General features: G+C 41.7%; 1 long non-coding RNA gene across 7 annotated transcripts; it reads right to left on the reverse strand.

The window, feature by feature from the left end:
* Positions 1 to 622: 622 nt before the first annotated feature.
* Positions 623 to 20,071, reverse strand: LOC119471504. Of its 7 annotated transcripts, none has more exons than XR_005200579.1 (6): positions 19,947 to 20,071; positions 15,117 to 15,336; positions 11,881 to 12,096; positions 10,473 to 10,673; positions 5,658 to 7,730; positions 623 to 685 (listed from the first exon to the last, which is right to left on the reverse strand). It is a non-coding gene; the product is annotated as an uncharacterized LOC119471504 (long non-coding RNA). The 7 variants fall into 7 exon arrangements; XR_005200580.1 differs by lacking the exon at positions 19,947 to 20,071 and adding an exon at positions 16,722 to 17,989; XR_005200582.1 differs by lacking the exon at positions 15,117 to 15,336.
* Between the last annotated feature and the right edge of the window lie 255 nt (positions 20,072 to 20,326).

Consider the following 20,326-nt stretch of genomic DNA (forward strand, 5'->3'; position numbering starts at 1 on the left):
GTGTGTGTGTGGTTTCAGATGGAGTCTTTCTCTGTTGTCCAGGCTGGAGTGCAGTGCTGCGATCTTGGCTCACTGCAACCTCTGCCTCCCTGTTTTATGCAATTCTCCACCTCAGCCTCCCGAGTAGCTGGGATTACAGGCATGTGCCACCATACCCAGCTAATTTTTTGTATTTTTAGTAGGGATGGGGTTTCACCATCTTGGCCAGGCTGGTCTTGAATTCCTGACCTTGTGATCCACCTGCCTCGGCCCCGCAAACTGCTGTGATTACAGGTGTGTGTCACCATGTCAGGCTGTATGTGTGCATGTGTGTTTAAGGAGGTAACATCTGTGGTGAATAGGCTATGGGTGAAAGAGACGGCTGCCAAGCGTGGGCATTTGTATTTGTCCAGCATGGATATTTGCCATAGTTGTAATGAAGACAGAGGTTTAGGGTCTTGTAGGAAAGCTACGGAAAAGAAGGATGGAGGAACTCAGTCAAATGGCTATTTGTGTCATCCTGGAACAACTTCCTTGCCCTCCAGGAACTTAGAATCTGCTCAGATGAGCCTAGTACACAAAAGCCAGCTCATTAACAGTACTTGTGATCAGATGAGTACAGGCTATTATGAGGGATACTGATACCATGTGATCTAGGAGTCAAGTGAAGAGAAGAGCCAGGGTGGGCCAGGTCAGGGAGTTCTCCCTGAAGGACAAAGCACAGAAAAGCAGCTTTCAGAATCCTTGCAACACATCCCTAAAATCCATATAGAAAACTGTGTTTGGTGTAACACTGGAAACAAGCATTTCTTACACTCACATTAAATATCAATTATATTCATTTCATGACACTGTAACAAAAGCATATATATTCTGCTCTTGGCAAAGAATTGATGTCTACACATGTTCAAAAATCATGCCTAGAAATTTCAGATATTTATTATTAGTTGGTTCCTTCACTTTTTTTTTTTTAAAATAAGACAGCAAGTTCCTATTTTAGGAGAGTGGTAAATCAGAAATGTACAATTAATATTTAAGTAAACAGAAGTGGCTCTGGAGTCCCCTGCAAGTGGCTGTCATGGGACGCCACCCAAGTTTACAGCTTTGCAAATGGGTTTTGTTCTCCCAGAGTGAGACATGGTATACTTTCTGTCTTGGGCTTGAAGACCCACCAGCTGCCTGGACCTTGAAGGAGAAATAAATACTGTTCCAAGACCACATCCTCAGCAATCCCTGAGGACACACTTGTAATCATGCAATTAGAAAAATCTTTTTCTGCCATATTGTTAATATTGAGGGGGGACCAAGGGAAGTGGGCACACAGAAAGGGTGACTTTTGCCCATTGCGGTGCACTTCTCCATCATTTGCATCTTAAAAATAATTCTATTATTGTAATTTTTAAAAAGGAAAAATGAATATTCTTTTACCTAAATAACACAGGATTACAATTCTCCTAGTTGAGGTTTATGAGAAAACAATCAGTTTCCATATTCTGTAAAGGAACCCATCATCCATGCAAAGACAAAGGATGAAGCTTTCTCTTCAGTACGCTTTTTCAAAGTAAATGGTTATTTTAGCACAAGTCACCAGATGTTTTGAAAGGATCAGGGGTTATAGTGCCTGAATCCTTGGGAAGACCTACAGCTGCTAGTAATTGTATGGGGTTCAACTTTATGACCATTCTTCTATATGCCTTATTTAGGAGGGTAGATATTGATGAAGAGGAGGCAGAGATGAGCAGCAGGGAATCTCGTGTGCTGACACAAATCCTGGAGAATTTCTACATGGAGACTTACAAAGAGAGATTCTTGACACTGTGTTTGTGCAGGTCACATGTCACATCCTCTTTTCCCAAGCCCAGGAAGGAAAAACATGAATTTTTGGCTAGCATTTGCTAACCGTTAATGGTACAAATTGTTGAACCATACGATAGAGCATCCTAAATAGCAAATGAGGCGGGAAATAGCAGCTTGTTAAATTCAATAGGAGGACACTTTAAGATCACATCGATCTTGTGGGCTCAGGTTCTTAATATGTGAAGTGACATCCCCAAAGGAGATATTGAATAAAATGAATAGAAAAATGTTGGTGACATATTGATAAAGTCTCATAGGCAGCTTGTCTTCTACTTGTTCCTCCAGATCCACTCTCTGCCCTTCTTCAACATGCTCTGTGCTCATTTAGAGGACTAGGGGCTCCCTGGCCCTCTGGCTTCCACACAGGGCTTTTGAAAAGCCCCAGCAGGGGACCATGGGGAAGGAAGGAAGAATTGGAGTACTTAACTCCCGACTGAGGAGTTGCCCAGGCTGGCTGTGTCTTTCTAATGCAGTCTTGGCTCCTGCCAGGGACCTCTTCACACACAAAACCTTGTGTTTGTCTCCAGGTCTGATAACCACCCTTACCCTTGCCTCTTCAGGCCTCGGATGGTAAAAGCTCTCCAGTGCTACTGGCCCTGGAGTGCATCTGTTCCTGGTGGCTTCCCTGCATCCTGCCCATCCTTTGTAAATGTTCCCTTTATTCAATTATCCTCCAGTCACTCAATTTGAGTATGCCATGGTTTTCCTGCTAAGTCTCAGACATACCATCAAAGGAAACTCTTAACCAGGGTTCTGGTGTGCTGAAAGAAAGTTCTAGTGGACATCTGTCATTCTTTTTGCACCTTCTGTCACCCCAGCGCCCCATCTGCAGCGCCACCCAGTAACTGAGCTGAATCTGGGGATTTCCCACCTCATGAGTATGTTTGTATGTATGAATTTATCAGTGGGGTGGGGACAGGATCTCACTCTGTTGCCCAGGCTGGAGTGCAGTGGCACCATCACAGCTCACTACAGCCTCTACCTTCTGGGCTCAAGTGATCCTGCTTCAGCCTCCCCAGTAGCTCAGATCACAGGTGCATACCACCATGCCTGGATAATTTTTGTACTTTTTTCTTTCAGTAGAAATGGGGTCTCACTGTGTTGTCCATGCTGGTCTTGAAGTCCTGGTCTTAAGTGATCCCCTTGCTTCGACCTCCCAAAGTGCTAAGTGCCGGGATTACAGGTGTGAGCCACTATGGCCATACCCAGTACCTCATGAGTCTTGATGAGGGGCAGAGACCAACAACTCCACAGAAGCCAGATGCCTGCTTTACCAGCCTCCCTTGCAGCTAGGGCTCAGACATGTGATACAGGCTCAGTCAGTCAGATAGTGTTGACTCTTGGCATGACATGCGGTGAGGAGGGGCTGCAGGGAATCCATTTGGGCTGGGGTGGCAGCTGCACTGGGAGCCACATTCCTACTCAGAGGGAGCAGCAGAGTCTGGCATGAGGCTTGGGGTATGGGAGGTACAGCTAGAGTCTGCACCCAGCAGCAGTGGGAGAATGGGTTCTCTGTGGAGGGTCTTTGTATTGCTCCTTCCTCTGGGGCCACCAACATCTGTCTCCACGAACCTCTCAGAGCCTGTGGGCAACTCAACAGCCTTGAATTCTTTCTCTTCCTGCCTTAATGAACTAAGGTTGTTTTACTACTTGAAACAAAGAGCCATGCCTGATATAAAAACCAAGCCACATCTTTTTGACTCAAAGATTCTGGCATCCTCAAATATTCACCTCATTTTGAGTTAAAAATAAATCCATGTTTGAGCATCTACTCTGTTTCAGTTACTGTGCCAGGTGTTACAAAGCTAACTAAGAGCGACAAGTAAATAGCTATCATCGCCATGATAAACAGAGAATGGAATCTTGGTTTTAGAAATACAAATACAAAATGATTAATTCTGCCTGGAAGGGGCTGGAACATTTCAAAGAGGTAGTGAGCTGGGCCAACGGAAGAGCATAGGCAAGGAATAGTGGTGTGAAATTGCCTGGTGTGTTGAGAGAGAAAGATGGGCTCAGAAGGATTGCAGTAGGGCAGAGAAGGGGGTCACTGGAGGTGAGGCTGGGAAAGTGAGCCAAGGCTCTAATGCAAACTGAACTTCATTTTCTGTGCAAGCAGGAGAAGCCACTGACATGGGTTTGGAAAATGGATTGAAGGTGGGGGTGGGGGAGAATGGAGGCAAGAAACCCTCTCTCAAGAGGCTATAGCCACAGACAAAGCCATGAGATTGAAAAGGAAGGCAGATATTTGAGAAATATTTAAAGAGATCTGAGGGGTTGCTGCCCTGCGGGTGTGGAGAGCCGAGGAGAATTCAAAGATGGTCCTGAAGTCCCAGCTGGAAGAAGCAGGTGGTGGCAATGTTTCCAATAGAGGCAACTAATCACATAGCACAGGTTTGGGGTGGAGAGAGAAAAATGGCATGGGCTTTAGGCATGCCCAGATCTTTCCTCATCTTAGGCATTTACTAATACATGCATTTTCTAAGCTGATACCTTGCATTTATTGCTAGGTTGGAACATATAATTCTTTGGAAGGGCTAAAAGTCAGTTCTCTACATTCTCTCCATATGAACCTTCTATCCACACTAGGCTGGATCCACTTATTTATCCACTGCCAGTACCGCACTAGAACCTGGGCAGTCACTGGACTTCAGGAACAATGCTAGCCCTCTCTCTGTTCTGTCTGCTGTTGACTATCCCTGTTCCATTCCTGACCCTGATTTCTCCTGCCACGCTCAATTTTTTGAGAGCTGATGGCAAGCCATGGCTTCCCAAAACATTATTTTTAGGTCAACTTGTAAATTTCAAGAACATATTTGGCTCCGCTTCCTGTGATACTAAGCCTACTTCTTGATAGCATTTGCCTTTGTTGTAAATAGCAAAGTTCTTCTAGTTGAAGTGTGTGGATGTGGCATCTGATGACATCTTTAGCTTGGATTCTAAAAAGGCACTACCACTGTGCATTTGGCTAAAGGGAACACATTTTACCCATGAATGCCTTCCATTTACAAATGCTCAGCTAGCACACAAAGCAGAGGCAATGCAATAAGTACTATCCTACAATGTTACTCATTTCTGAAAGCACAAAACGATGACTGGTAAAGCTTTGGAGATGTTTTCTGGAAACCAAATAGAGGAACAGCTTTGTTATTCCACACCTACAACGTCAGAAGAGGCAGTCTTTTATTCATGTTTGAACATGCTTCCTTCTTGAACAATCATCTATAAAGTGATATGATTCTCTACTAGACCAGGAGCAATTTGAGGACAGAATCAGTTTCTAATCCATATTCTAAATCCACACTACCTGGCACAATGCATGTTACATGCTAGGGTCAAATAAGAGTTGGTTGAATCGATCAATAATACACAATAAGGGAATTCATAAAGAGAGGGGAGTAATTCCCTCAGCTTCAATCACTGGGCAAGTGGAATTGCTTGGGTACTGGTAGTGCCTGAGACAGAGCTAGCAACTATTGCATTGCGATGCAAACATTTCAAATGAACGGGAAACTAGACTCACGGATAAGCAGTGTAGTCATCAAGGCAACACCATCTTGGAGGTTTTTCTGAAGTTATAATCATGCTACATAAGCAATAAATTATGAAGGCTGAGCATGTGAATAAAATTTAATGTTGTCATAAATTTTACAGCAAAGTTAATCTGACATATTTAATGACATGCATATCATTAGTGTGCAGCATTGTAATCAGACATTGATAATGAGCAGTTCACACCAGTGACTGTAAGTGTCTTTACTTGTGTTCAGCCAAACCAACTACTTGGTATTATTTTCTCCCTTCTTAGTCATTAGTTTCCATACCTACAATAACCATCAGTGGTGCATTCAAGCTCCCCGAATACCAGCCTGTTGCAGGTAGCAGAGAGCTGCACTATAAGCCCAGGCTGCTCCCAAGAGCCACTCCATCTGCACTTGGGCCCCACGAAGGTGAAGGAATGCAATCATTGGAAGGATGGAGAATGTTCTCTGTATCACTGACAAGCTGGAAGGAGTGGAGGGCCAGAGTCCACCTGGTTCAAGCGGAGAGATGGAAAGAGCGAGAGAGCCTGGGCTGAGAAGGCCATTGCTCAAAAAAGGCAGCTTCAAATGCCAAATCTACAGCAATTGTACAGCCCAAACATCTCTGAGCAATAGGTCTCTGGTACTTTTGATGTCTAGACCAACAATTCCCAGTTCATTATTCTCAGGGAAGAAGCCAAGATATCCAGAGACTCTCATTCTGCTATTAAATTCTAATCTAAATTAGATTAAAAGGATTAGGCAAAACAGCCTTGGCGAAATCAGGAAGGCACATTCACACTAAAGTGAAAATGACTCACAGCTCTTTTGCTATTTTTGGGGTGGGGAGGTGCTTTAGAACATAAGGGGAACTAAAGAATATTCCTGTTAAATACAAGGCCGAGAAAAGGGAAACTAGGGGTGACCAAGACAAATCATCTCTTTTACATTTGGTTGGCCCTACCTATTACAGCTCTGGGGGTGAGGTGGGAACAAAAAGATGCTGTGTATTGAAGCATCTTATGCCATTCCTGCTGTAGTGGGGCGCAGTTTAGAGGGGTCACTGATCAAGCAGAGACCCACAGAGTGTTTTGTTCCAAGCTAGAAACAGAAATGTATAAAATACATCCTTTCCAGCAGCAGAAGAGAATCGAGTAGTGGTAGTGGAGACCTACACAAAACAGAAAAGAGGACCATGAGAGGTAGAGTAGCAAGACCCTACATCTCAGTGCCACTGCTCATGACTGTAATTTTGAGTAGGTCACTTAGAGTCTCTGGACTTCAGTTTTGCCATCTGTGAAATGGGGATAATACTATCCATCACAAAACTGGTTATGAGGCTCATCACGTAGGGCATGCCTGGGATGATGTATTGCTAATGGTTAAGAACACAGCTTCCAGGGTCTGACGGAACAGGCTGAAATCCCTGCTCAACACGTTCCAGCAAGGCCCTGGGTGATCTATTTAACTTTTGTTTTCTCACCTGTAGGCCGAGACAAAAGTACTTACTTTATAAGATTATCCCAATGATTAGTTGTAATAATACATGCAGAGAATAAAGCATGGTACTTGCTATTTGTTAGACTAGCTATTAAAATGTGTAAAATATAGAGTACTATATGGATTTTAGGATATTACAAAGACTCTTTTGCTTGCCGCAATAGTTCTGGGCCCTTTCAGAAGGCTAAAGGCAGAATTTGTATATGTAAATGTGGTGTGCTGGTCTCTGCTCTGGATACAGAGGGCTTACTCTGTTATTAAACTTGCTTAGTAAATGTTGAACTGTCATGAGACCTAACATTTAGTTCTAGTTACTAGATAAAACATCTGCTTTGAATAGTATTTGAATTGCCAGGTTCCAGGTTATTCTGGTTGACAAACTCTTCTTCGTATTTTACAAAGAGGCTAAAACCGGTATGCTATCACAGAATAGATGTGCCATTTTCAAGGTATATTAAACCATGATTCACGATAACATTGCTCCTATTGGCAACAAATTCGGAGCAAACTGGACTTCATTTGGTGAAGAAACACTGAGTGGAAGAGAAAGGACATCATTTTAGGTATTTTCATTTTCAAATTACTGTGGTTTAAACCTGTTCAGCCATCATCACCCATCTTTGGTCTGCTAAATAAAGGATTCAGTACATTTCTCATTTACAGAAATTTTTTTAACAAAAGAAAACTGAATTTGATGGCCAAATCAACATTAAACATTATACACTTAAAAAACCACAGGCAAAGACACAAACATGATGGCATTAACTTTTGTTACAGTATGCTTACCTGTGGTCTCCTTTCAGCCATGTTCTTTCATGTTAAGCTTCCAACATAATGTGAAAATGAAGCTGATACATTTTGCAAAGCAAAGCATACCTTTCAAAATATTATACATCTCAAATTAACATTGTTACAGAGTCTTAAAATTTAATAAGTTCATTAGTTTAAAAGTTTGGATGTCTGAGTCCTTCTATCCCAAAACAAGATCTCTGACAGACTTCCATAGCAGTGTAATACCAAGGTCACATGATCCTTTCTAAAATTACAAACATGAATACACTATATGAGGATAAATTCCATCTTTTTGAAAACATTCAGGAAAATGAGGTTAGTATTTATAAAATGAAACTGTCTTTGGGTGATATCCTAAGACATGTCAAGCCAATCAGCTTGTAACTGTAAAAAAAATATTGGTAGTAACAAAAGTTGAGTGGGAGAGGAACTTTCTGTTAAGTGATGGGAAAGAAACAGTAATGCCATATCTCAATAAAATGAGATTAAAAATATTTAAAATACTAAATCACCGAACTGACAAAGAAATATAAATCATTCAGAAATAAACTCATTAGGTCATCAAATCCTGTTAAATCTCCAACTGGGAAGATGCAAGGTGTACAATCCATACATTTAAACTCATGGGCTCCCTTTGCACACTGTCAATTTACTCCTTAGCATGTTATTAATACACATTTTCCAAAGGATGTATTAGTAAATTGTACACATCTACTTCTTGGCACCATCATACAACATATGCACTCTTCTCATAGTTAAAACATGTGGATGGTTTGAAAATTAGAAAAATAACTGCCTATTATTATGTCATGGGCAGGTTTAAGGCACATGAATTTTATCTTCATACAAAAGATTAAAATCTAGATATTAAAAAGTAGTGCAGTATCAGTGACGCATTACCCCTCGGTTCTCAAAATGTCACATCACAAAAATATCCCGTAATTGCTTGTAGTTTATTCCTTGGCTTTCCTCTTTTTTCTCTGCATCTTTGTAACAATTTTTTAAAAGTGGAAATATAATTGTTGGCAATGCTAACAGCTGCAGAAATGATTACAAGGTGTGGAAAAGCCTAACAGGAACGTCAAGAATCTGTTTTTGGCAGTAAAACATATGGAACATCATTCAGGACTAGAGAGAAGATGAGAAAAAGGAGAGGGGTTTATCATCTTTAAGAATTTTCAAACTAAACTTCATTGCTTAATAGGAAAAAAAGATTCCATATTTAAAGTTAAGTCACAGCTAACTACTAGCTAAAGCATGACATCACCATCATTAGAGTCAGTGGAAATGTCTTTTTGAAGGATGGTGTTGCAGGAGAATCTGGACAGGTTTTTAGAGCCAGAAGATAGAAAACAATTCTACCTCTGTCAGTTGAAAGACCTTAGGCAAATCAGTTTACCTCTGCTAGACTACATGCCAAAGTTTGGACATTCAAAAATGTGATATTAATAACCACATGAGAATCGCATGTTGAGGTGAATATGTATTTGTTGCTGAAAGATATGTTGGTTCTTAAAAAGACCACACTCTGCAAATGTTGGCTATTGTTTTTTGTCAGTCGTCAAATTCTATCCAGCTATATACACCTGTGTGGCCTCCTAATGGTGTCTTTCCAATGGTTAAAGGTTTATCAATAAGACAGTTTTTCTAATGGAATTAACCTGATGCTTTTCTTAAACATGTAACCTTGAGTTCACCTCACAAAAAGATACTTTGATTAGAGCAATGTACAAATAAAGGTTACCTAATTTCTTAGACACTACACATCATTCACAAAAAAGAGAACTGCTTTTGAAAGGAATGTATTTGCACTGGAAAGAAAAGTTTTCTATTTCTAATTGTGAATGATTTATTGGTGAAAGCAAAGTAACAGCCTGTCTGAGAGGCACTTCTATGAGCTTCCTCACGTGTGATTTGCAAGGCTGAAAAAGAGGGAAAAATGCCTCGATGGTACCAGTGTTGATGGTACCAATGGTACCAAAACTACAAAGCAGGTTTCAAAAACCATGCTCATAACCAAGGACAATAATAAAGCAATATGTTGACATATATTCTACAAATCTTCCTCCATAAATAGTTTTTGCATTTTATAATTTCTGTGAATGCATCCTATAATAATTTTGCATCTTGCTTTTTTTTTTTTTTTACATTTAATATCAAATAGATTTTTAAAGGGCATTTGAAAGTTAAATACATACGGAAACATACATCAAATGGAAAAATGCAGTGGGTGATGGAGATATCATGAAGCGCCCCAAATATTTCTCATCTCATTGAACAGAAACAAACATGTTTTCATTTAGAATGAGTGGGAGTAAACTGATTTAGGCCTCTATATTTAACTTCTAGGCAAAACAGGTAGTCCCATCTAGCAACAATATTATGGGGAACAAAAGAAAAAAATAACTCTCTAAATTTGCAGTAGGGTTTTTTCTTTGGGAAGTTCCAAATCCCATCTATTACCAGCTCCATGCTTCAGGCCGAAAATGGATCTCCCTGAAGCAATGACAGAATTTTTGCCAAGTGACTAGGATATATACACCATTTTATTTGCACAGTGAGACATATGCTCTAAAGAAAACTGGTTCAAAACAGGCAAGTGGGTTTCTACAGAATAAATGAGAGCCCTATCAATGGTTTCCTCTTCAGGGCTTTGAGTCTGCGCTTGCGTGGTGGCTCTTTGTTTCATCTATGGGTAATGGCGCCACACAGTTTTCATAATTTCTTACACTAATGAACTGCTTTAAATTTGTTTTTGGTATTCCAGAGAGTCCTAACTTCAGCTTCTGGGCAATGCTGAGGAGGCACCCTATATTCTAGACTTACCTTTTGCAAGGTGTACTCTCAGCATTGTGGACGTTTTCCATGGGAGAATATTCTATTTAAAGAACTACTGTCCAAGCATAAAATAAAAAATCATCTATGAAGATGCAGGAGACTCGGAAAACTTTCAGTTATGTTTGCACAAGCACAATGTCAGAGCCTCCTTTCCCCACTCCACAGGGGGGCCAGGAAGAGAGTACTCACCTGTGAGAAAAGACATACAGAAGAATTCATGTAGTCATGGGAGCAAGGGCATGGTAGATCCTCCAAAAAGGATGTGTCAGACACTTCATGAGCCCAAGCATGCTGTAGGGTCTGACGGGCAAGATGCTGGTTCACTGATGTAAAGGAGAGAGGGAAAAAGCTTCAACTAACTAGAAAAACAGTCTCTATGCATGCTATTTTTGATTTCAAACAAAGGTATCAATTCCTTCTCTCAGGGAGTACATTTTAAAATAGGAAATATTTAAAAAAAATATTTAAAGGGCACATTAAAATTAAAAACTTTTCAAAAGACATAAAAGGTATGAATTTTCCTTAATCCTTGAGGAAAAGTTTCTTTTCTCATCCATGTAAATCATTGATTTTGTTTTTCTTTATCTCCCCTGTTAATCTACATTGGAAAAATAAACTTTTTCTACACTAAGAGCAAGGAAACCACTCTCAGTTGACAAAATGTACTAATGCAACACAATGATTACCTTCACCTTTAATTTATAGGCAGCCAAATTCAAAATCCCTAAAGTGGCTTAAACTTAAAAAATGGCAATGACAACCTAAAAGGTATAATGTTGATTGGAACAGAGATTTAATTGGAAAATTGAGAATTTTCCATTTTCAATTAAATCGCTAGATACAAATTTAAAAAATTAAAAATCATATTTAAGAAAAGCCAAATATTGAGTTGTGAGGTATCTTTTTAAGGATGCTTCAGCAGAAAAAAACAAAGGCATTCACAATTGTGTAGCAGCCTGAATTAGGTGGGTAACCTGACCAAGGAGAAGGGGGATGATCTGGCTTTAGTATTCCAATGATAAAGTTTATAATGAGAATAACATGTTGCTATGAAATCTGGTCTTTTCCTCAGATGCCTTCCATAGAGGGCAGGAAGCTTTGTCAGTTTTGTTTGCTGATGATGCCTGATTCCGCCAACAAATAATATCTGTCACATGGTAGGTAGTCAATATACATTTGTTGAATATATATAGAAAAAAAAAAGAAATGTATGGTATGTTTGTGAAGCTGTGCCAACTATGTGTACATTGCTATTCAGGTACACGAAGAGTCTTTGTTTTAAATTTGAGAATGAGGGCTTTCAGTGGACTATATCTATAAAAATAAATGACAGACATTATTGTCTGGAATTTTGTACAGCAATAGAAGAAAAACCACCAGCAAAGAGCCAACTCACCTGATAGGCCTGGATCAAGCATGTAGCCGTGGAGAACATCCTTGGGACTCTAACTCCGGCACTCCTGTGAGCTGGGTACCTGGGCAGGAGGACAGCAGCAGCACTCATGAACTGGGCAGCATCTGTCAGTGAGGGCTGATTGCACGGATTCTCTCATCCCAGCCTTATAATCAGCCCATCAGGTAGATACATTTTCTGACTTTGCTGATAAGAAAACTATGCACAGAGTTATACAGCTTAACAAAGGGCTCTCAACTGATGAGCACTAACATGGGATTTTAGCCTTTATTTGCATCTGGTCTTAGAGCCAATACCCAAGAACCACTGCACTGAATGCCTTGTCTCAGAGAAACTTACACTTCCTGGGCCTCAGTCTTTAAAAGGTGAGCAGTTACTTAATAAAAATTAAGGATCAATGATTAAGGTTCAAGACACTCCAGAATTCTGGTCTTTATTGAAAAGGCTATGGGAGCCTCACGTTAATAATACCCTATCATCTTGATATTCTTGGTTCATTAAATATTGGAAACCAACTTCATAGTAATTGAGGTCAGAAAAAAGTACTCAGGACATTTTAAAATGTGGTGACAAAGCCGTAGATACATTTCAATGCACCCGTAATTACTTAAAACTGTTACAGCATGCAGTATGCTACCACAACAGCCAAAGAAATACTAATTCACTCAGCCTGTTTTTCTAGACCAGTAAACACTAGGATTAAATAGATATTTTCATTGAATTTATTCTAGCTTTCATTGCCATTTATAGATAGCTTACTTGTCAAAGATTACTTTCTAATTGTTTTATGTTTCCTAACTAGCCTGCAATACTTTGGTAAGGACCTCAAACAATAGTAGACAGTAGGCGTAAAATAGATGGTTACCCTGCATGTATAACTAAAAGGATGCCTCGTAAGTATCTATATCTTGAAATCTACTTTATTTTGCCTTGCTTTCAATCTGTGACTTTAAAATCTAGAAATCACCTATTTTATGTAATAACAATAAAATCCTTCTTTGTTGTAAACATGCACAAATAAAGTTTACAAGCTTAAAAAATTAAATAGGAACACGTTTACACTGTTCGTGGGAGTGTAAATTAGTTCAATCATTGTGGAAGACAGTGTGGCGATTCCTCAAGGACCTGGAAATAGAAATTCCATTTGACCCAGCAATCCCATTACTGGGTATATATCCAAAGGATTATACTATTATAAGGACACATGCACATGTATGTTCATTGCAGCACCGTTTACAATAGCAAAGACTTGGAACCAACCCAAATGCTCAATGATGATAAACTGTACAGTGAAAATGTGGCACATATACCCCATGGAATACTGTGCAGCCATAAAAAAAGATGAGTTTGTGTCCTTTGTAGGGACATGGATGAACCTGGAAACCATCATTCTCAGCAAACGGATGCAAGAACAACAAGAACAGAAAATCAAACACCGCATGTTCTCACTCGTAGGCGGGTGTTGAACAATGAGAACACATAGACACAGGGAGGGGAGCATCACACACTGGGATCTGTTGGGGGGAATAGGGGATGGACAGCGGGGGTAGGGAGTTGGGGAGGGATAACATGGGGAGTAATGCCAGACACAGGTGATGGGGATGGAGGCAGCAAACCACATTGCCATGTATGTGCCTATGCAACAATCCTGCATGTTATTCACATGTACCCCAGAACCTAAATTAAATAGCAGTAATTGTCAAGCTTTCCAATAGTGAAACACATTTTGGTAAGGTTTTCATTTTACAAAAACTCAAAATGGCTTTATGAGTTCCCAAAATAATATGGCATTCCTTCAAAATATTAGCACATTCTTGTACTGTAAGAACACAGAATAAAATTTACTTGGAGATTGAGCATTTGCTTAAGAAATACTGCTTTTAGTATTTTTACTTTAATATTATGAAAGCTACAATTTACTTTAATATTATGAAAGCTATAATTACATTCATATTTATTAACTATTCCAGTAGTTAATTTTTAAAACTTATGATGAATAGTTTTGTTTAAAATATATAACTTTGGTAATATGAAAAGCTGAATTTGTAATAAAGAAGAGTTTGCATTTCTGATTTTTTTCTGATACACCAGTGATGAAATAACTATTGGTTCCACAGATGACAAAATATCTCAAATCTGTTGGTTCTGAAGGTGAAGAGAGATTTTGTACTGATACTGTATTCCCTGAGATGCCAGGAGGAAAAGGAATTAAACTCACATAGCTCAAATGGAGAGGTTTTAATGAAGGGACAACCTACAGAGGTGTTGGCATGGTCAGGGGGAATCAACAAGAGATGCTTAGAACCCACGACTGGCAAACCTCCCCATGAAGATGGAGAGGGAGGAAGGAGTGTTACTGGAGTGAGAGCTTGAGCCCAGGGGAGGAGGATGGGCCATGGAGCAGGAGGCACTATCCTGAAAGAAGAATCCTCTGCCAGAGACTTTTCAGGGTCATTTCTTCACACTCTCTGCAGGGAAGCAGAGAGACAGCAGGAATAAATATCCTAACCTTGCTCTCTTCTCTCTGCTGGTGCCTTCCATTGGCCAAATCCACCCAGAGGCCAGTTGGTGGCAATTAGCTTCCAGGGGCAAGAGGAGGGAAGAGGAGGGCAGAGACTGGCTCAGGGGTGGGGGAGCATGCACATTAGGGGGCTCAGTTGTTCAAGTACCTGTCACTGAGGCCTGATGTGGGTGGGAAGACCAAGCTCCTCTGACCTAATTTCTAAGAAATCTACTAGAAATAACATTTGGGGATATTTTCCACTTAATGAATTTTTTTTTTTAAAAATCCCCTCTCTTAGCCCCATTTCCCATGCATTTTCCTCCCTTCAAGCTGTGTTTAAATTCCTTCTTTCATTTTCCTTCTGGTAACAAAGAAGTCTGTGGTTCAAAAGACTTTTCTCTAAGACTCCATCCTGTTAGTTCTCTGAGCTGTGGGAAGTATTTATACAATTGCCAGTGAATACAAGATCCAGGAAATTTCCTTAAGATCCCTAACAAAATTGCTGATAACTTGCCCCACATGTTAATCCAGCCACTCATGGATGACAACACTTACCATTTCTTTGATAAATGCCAAAAGCATTTCAAGTACATACCTGAAATATTTGTTTAAATGCTTTCTAACCTATTAATTTTATATATGTGTATGTGTCCGTTTTGTATACCTTCTGATTATAGGACAAATGTAAATAAATCCAAAGAATAATCAAAGCTACCATTTTCAAGAAGCTGTCTTTGTAGAACTAGAAGAGTCTTAAATAGGCTTTTCAGGTATGCATCTCTTCTTATCGCTAAACACCAAGTCCTGCAGGCCAGGCATCGTGTGGGTCATCTTTACAGTGGGCACAGGTCCTAAATCAGCGTCGGGTACATTGCAGGCACTCCATAAATGTTTGCTGAATTGGCTAAACCTTGGTTTGTCCCCATAATCAACCACTGCAAACAGCACACAGATAATTACTTCTTGGAAAGATTCCAACTAGTGTTTGATGTTACCTATGTGGTTTTCTCTCAAGAGCAGCTCTGTAGGATTACATTATTTTCTGTTTTTTTTTTTTTTTCTTTGACCTTAATGTCATCTACTTCAATAACAGCTTCATACAAAATTTCTACCAGCACATACCACAGCAGATTCAAGGCCTTGTTTTAAAAATGGTGCCAGTAGCTCTTAATTTAGAATATATATAGTCTCTCCTGAACATGGGCTAAGAAAATGCATAACTTGGTAATAACAGAAGACCTGAAGACGCTTTAAATATATTGTTTCATTTCTATAAGATAAAAAAAATTTAAGAATCAAGATGTTATCAACAGACCAGTCCTTAATTAAAAAGTAAAACTGCATTTTCCTACATCTTATAAAAGTGTTCAATTACAAACTATTTTGAAATGTAACTTTTAAAAATNAAAAAAAAAAAAAAAAAAAAAAAAAAAAAAAAAAAAAAAAAAAAAAAAAAAAAAAAAAAAAAAAAAAAAAAAAAAAAAAAAAAAAAAAAAGATATACCCAGAAGATAAAGGTTTTGGTGAAAGTTAAAATACGATTTCATATTTGGACAACTTAGAATAATTCCTGCATTTTATAGTCTAGTTTAGGCATTGATTTGAAATAACCTTGAACCTTGAAATCCTAAATCTAACACTCTTCAGAACAAAGTAGCCTTTCTTTTCTGCTTTATGAGCAAATGTACTAAATACTAGGGAATGGTACTGTCTGGGCTTTTGAAACAAGACTGAAAGAGATGAAATCCTGTTTGATGTGTATAAACATTAGAGAATCCATTTTGAATTAATAAAAGGATAAATTTGTTCTATATCCTGTGAGAAAATGGTTCCCTTTTCCTGAAAATGTTCTCTCATTCCAACAACAGAGGGTTGGTTTTTTCCAGGGTGTGGTGTGGAGAGTGGGGGGTGGACAGAGTTGCCACGAATATGGCATCTATCAAGACTGCTGTTATATTCATTTCTCAAAATGCACTGTGGTAGGAAATTTAGAACGCAGTGAGAGAAAATAAACCTTTGACTTCAAAATAGGAGGCCACATTTAAAGCAGCAGGTAAAGTATAAAACAGTAAGAGTATAAATTCTTTATCTGCAATCTTACAGTTCCCTAAATCTCTGCAACACATCACTTTAAAAGCCTCAGAGAAGCGGTTCTATAATTATTTGCCAATAATTCAACCCCTCAAAAGCCTTAGCAAGTTAAACCTTATAGTCTTACATTTTAGAAATGACCCAACTTGATCCTTTTATTCTTCAGAATCTCTCTCTCAAATTTTCATTTGTTTTTCATTAATTGGTGAATAATGAGAAATTTTAGGTACCTTTCCACAAAGAAATGAAATTTTCATCTTACCAGGAACCTAACAAATGAAGAGATAGAAATCAATTCCAACAGAATATTACCAAAGAAATCTTTTAGAATAGACTGTTACAATTATTTATTTATATTTATCTGGCTCTACTGTTTGAGGTACATTTACACTTCAAAGCTAAACCTCAAATAACATCATAGTGATGTTTAGCTGTGGTCTTGAAGACCGAAAAAAATAATGACAAACACACATCTATTGTCTTGACTACTGTATCTGTCTTCATCACCATTCTGATAGTCTGCAGTGCATTGCAGCTCACCCTTTGGAAAGGACTAAAGGAGACATCTGTTGGTTCCACTTGCTCGACATCCCTCCCCTAATTTTCCTTTGGAGAATCCCTTTATTCTAGACCATGTGAAGCTAATGCCAAACCCCATTCCAGGGGATGCACCTGAATCCAACTTTGGTCATCTAAATAGTCTCTTCTCCATGTTCAGAGAAGAGCAAGTGACTTAAACTGCCCTCATAAGAACAGACCTGGGACTTCTGCTGCAAATATTGAAGAGTACGTATTCTTTTTTCTTTCTAGGACTAAGCTGGTAGTACGTTCTACGATGCTATCATATGTAAACAACTTGTCTGAGAAGGAAGCCACAACTGTGAAACTGATCCTGTAACCTTGATTGATAGATCCAGATCTACCTTAAATGGCAGGACCTAACTTGAGGCTTTTTGCATCAACTAAATAAAGTCCTTAAGCCAGTTTGAGTTGGTTTTGTCACTTGCAGCTAGCTAAAAGAATTCGGACTCTAACAATGTGACAATAGCAAAAATGAACATGACTGCTTTTGAGGTTTCTAATGGATTTTCCTTCCTATATACAGGATTTCATTTAATCCTCACAATTCAGAAAAGCACATGTCTATTAACATTAAATTAACATTCATTATTTTGAACACATACTATGTGGACAAGGGACAGGGAAAGCCAAGGGAGTAATCAATGTGAAATCTCACTTATATAGGAAGGAAGTGGAAGTTACTCACGGCACTCAACAGATATCATCAAATGAAAGAATAAACAGTGTATGGGAGAGCCAGGAGGTGATACTTCACCAATTCCTGGATGAAAAATTAGGAGATGATGAACTCTGAACAGGCGGCCTAATAAGAATGGCTCAAGCAACAGGACACAGAAAGGGAGTTAGGTTAGACATGGAGTTCTAGAGTTTTCACCTCTGCGTGGGTGCAGCTGTTGTCCGTGGGGTAGGGAAAAAGGCAGGGAGGGAGGAGACTGTAAGTCAGTGAAACAGGGCCCTTAGAATGACAAGTCTGAACCAGAGAGACTAAGACTGAAAATACGAGATGGGTAACCACTGGCATAGAGATGGCAGTTCAGGCTTGGGCATTAACCACCAGAGCCTCAGCATGAAAAGAAGAGGGAGAGGCTGGCCACCACCTCCCTCTGGGTAATTGTAACCCTGCTTATGAGCTCCTGAAAACAGATTCTTTCACTGCCCCCATCTCTTGCTCTTGATTGCAACCCAGCATTCAGGAGGCACCCAGTAAATACCTTGAAGTGATGGACAACGCAGCACTAGGGCACTAAGACCCCAGGGCGCCAGGGGCTGGTTGTACAAGGGTGTCCCTCACGGTCCCCTTCAGCGCGGCGCGGCCAGAGCTGCCAGTCTTGGCCGCTACCCAGGATGCGGTCTCATTATTCAGCTCTCACCTCTTAAATTAGTTCATGCTCTCACATTAGGTGTAATCACAGCTGGCAACGGTTTCTGGGGATGTCTCAGAAAAATCTGAGTTGAAAAAATATTTTTGTGTCATTTTAATTTAAAGTAAAGTAAAATTGCTGCTTCTTCCCCGCCCCTTCCTTTCCTCCGGGTCCATCCATCGACCAGGCAGGGCTCACAACGGAGGCAGGGGACGGAGAAGAGATTTCCTCCATATAATTCCTTAAACAGCTATCAATGAAGTCTCAAAAAAACAAAAGATATCTAGAAGCATAGACTTGGCTGCTGGCGATCCCAAAGCTGGGGGACAGCGTACCCTGGGAATGGCCATCCAGGCCAGAGGCGAACCCCTAGGCCGAGGGCAGGAGCGCTCTGCCTGTGTCTCGCGTCTCTACAGCTCCCGAGGCTGTGCTGGCTTCGCTGAGCACACCAGGTTCAAGGTCGCCCGGCGGGCACCCAAGCGCCTAGAGCCAGTGGGCAGCGTTCCAGCCGGCCTCAGTCTGGGGTCCGGAGCCGCATTTCTGCTTTGTACTTGACAGACAGGTCCGCCCGCCCTCCCGTTGCCAGGTTATCCGCCAGCGTTCACCCTTCAGGGCTACCTCTCCCGCACCCGGGCTGGAACGCCTGGAGCGCGCCCTTCCTCTCCCAATCTCCGCAGCTCTCCACTCTCCCCGAAACTTGGCAAAGCTGCATTTTGACTTTCACGTTTTTGACTAGGTGTGTGTAGTTCCAAGTCCATGCGTGGGACGAAAATCCACTTAGGGTAAAAATTATTCTCGAAAAATTGCCCATAAATCTCAGGATCTGGTGTCTACACTCAAGAAAAGGCTGTGCAGGTACGTGCGCATAAAGCGCGCCTTAAGGGTGCACAATAAATAAAAAGTATAAATGCAAAATGTAAATTTTAAGTGCAAAATATAAAAGCAGTACTTGTTACCGCCCCGCAAGCTGGATTTTAAGGGGCACGAAGGCTAGCCTCGGTTGCTTTTGCTCAGCCCCGCGTCCTCAGCGCCCAGCTCAGTAGCCGGTACTCCGTACCGGTTCAGTGATCTCTCTTGAATAAGTGAACAAATGAAGAAATGAATGAATGACCGCTGGATCTGACTCCCGCGGCCCGCGGGGCAGTTGCTGCGGGAGGCGGGAGAGAGTGACAGGCCAAGTTCCACCGTCGCGGCCGCCGGCTGGGGCAGGGGGAGCGGAGACGCCTGGCGCCCCGGCTCCGCACCGAGTCCCCGCGGCGAATGCCAGGCCGGCAGCTTCTGGGCACCACGTGCGCCCACCCGGAGCCGCGCAGGCCCCGCCCCGCCGCGCGCGCACGCGCCCAGCAGCCCGGCCGCCGCTACCCTGCGCTAGGCTCGCCCCCCGCGCCGGCTGCCCTCGCGCCCGCGCCCGCTGGGGGGCGCTCCTCTCCCACCCGGCTCGCCCACACGCAGGCGGGCGCCTCGCAGCCCTCAGCGATTCCACTCCCGACCCGGGCGCGCGCCGCCTCCTACCTGAGGGCCGACGAGTGGGGCGGGCAAGAGGGCCGAGGGGGCGGAACAGGATCGAGGCTCCAGGCGGGAGGCGAGAAAGCGAGCGGCCACGGCGGACCCTCCGGGCGCGGACGCGGGCGCGCGCCCGCGCTCCCCGCCCGCGCTCCCCGCCCGCGCTCCCTTCGTCCACTCCAGGCCAGAGCCCAACCCTGCTGCCGCGCGCCGCCCGCTTCGCCGCGCCTAATAACAACGGCTCCCGGGGTCAGGTGGCCGCGCGCGGACAGCGCCACTATTGGCTCGGTGGGGAGCGCGGGGCGTCAGGATTGGCTGCGGGGCGTGACCACTGCCGGGGCGGGGGCGGGGCCTCGGAGGGAGGCAGGCCAGAAGGCGGCGGGGGCGGG

This window comes from Cebus imitator, unplaced genomic scaffold (genome assembly GCF_001604975.1).
Source record: "Cebus imitator isolate Cc_AM_T3 unplaced genomic scaffold, Cebus_imitator-1.0 Scaffold63, whole genome shotgun sequence".
In the NCBI taxonomy this organism is placed as follows: Eukaryota; Metazoa; Chordata; class Mammalia; order Primates; family Cebidae; genus Cebus; species Cebus imitator.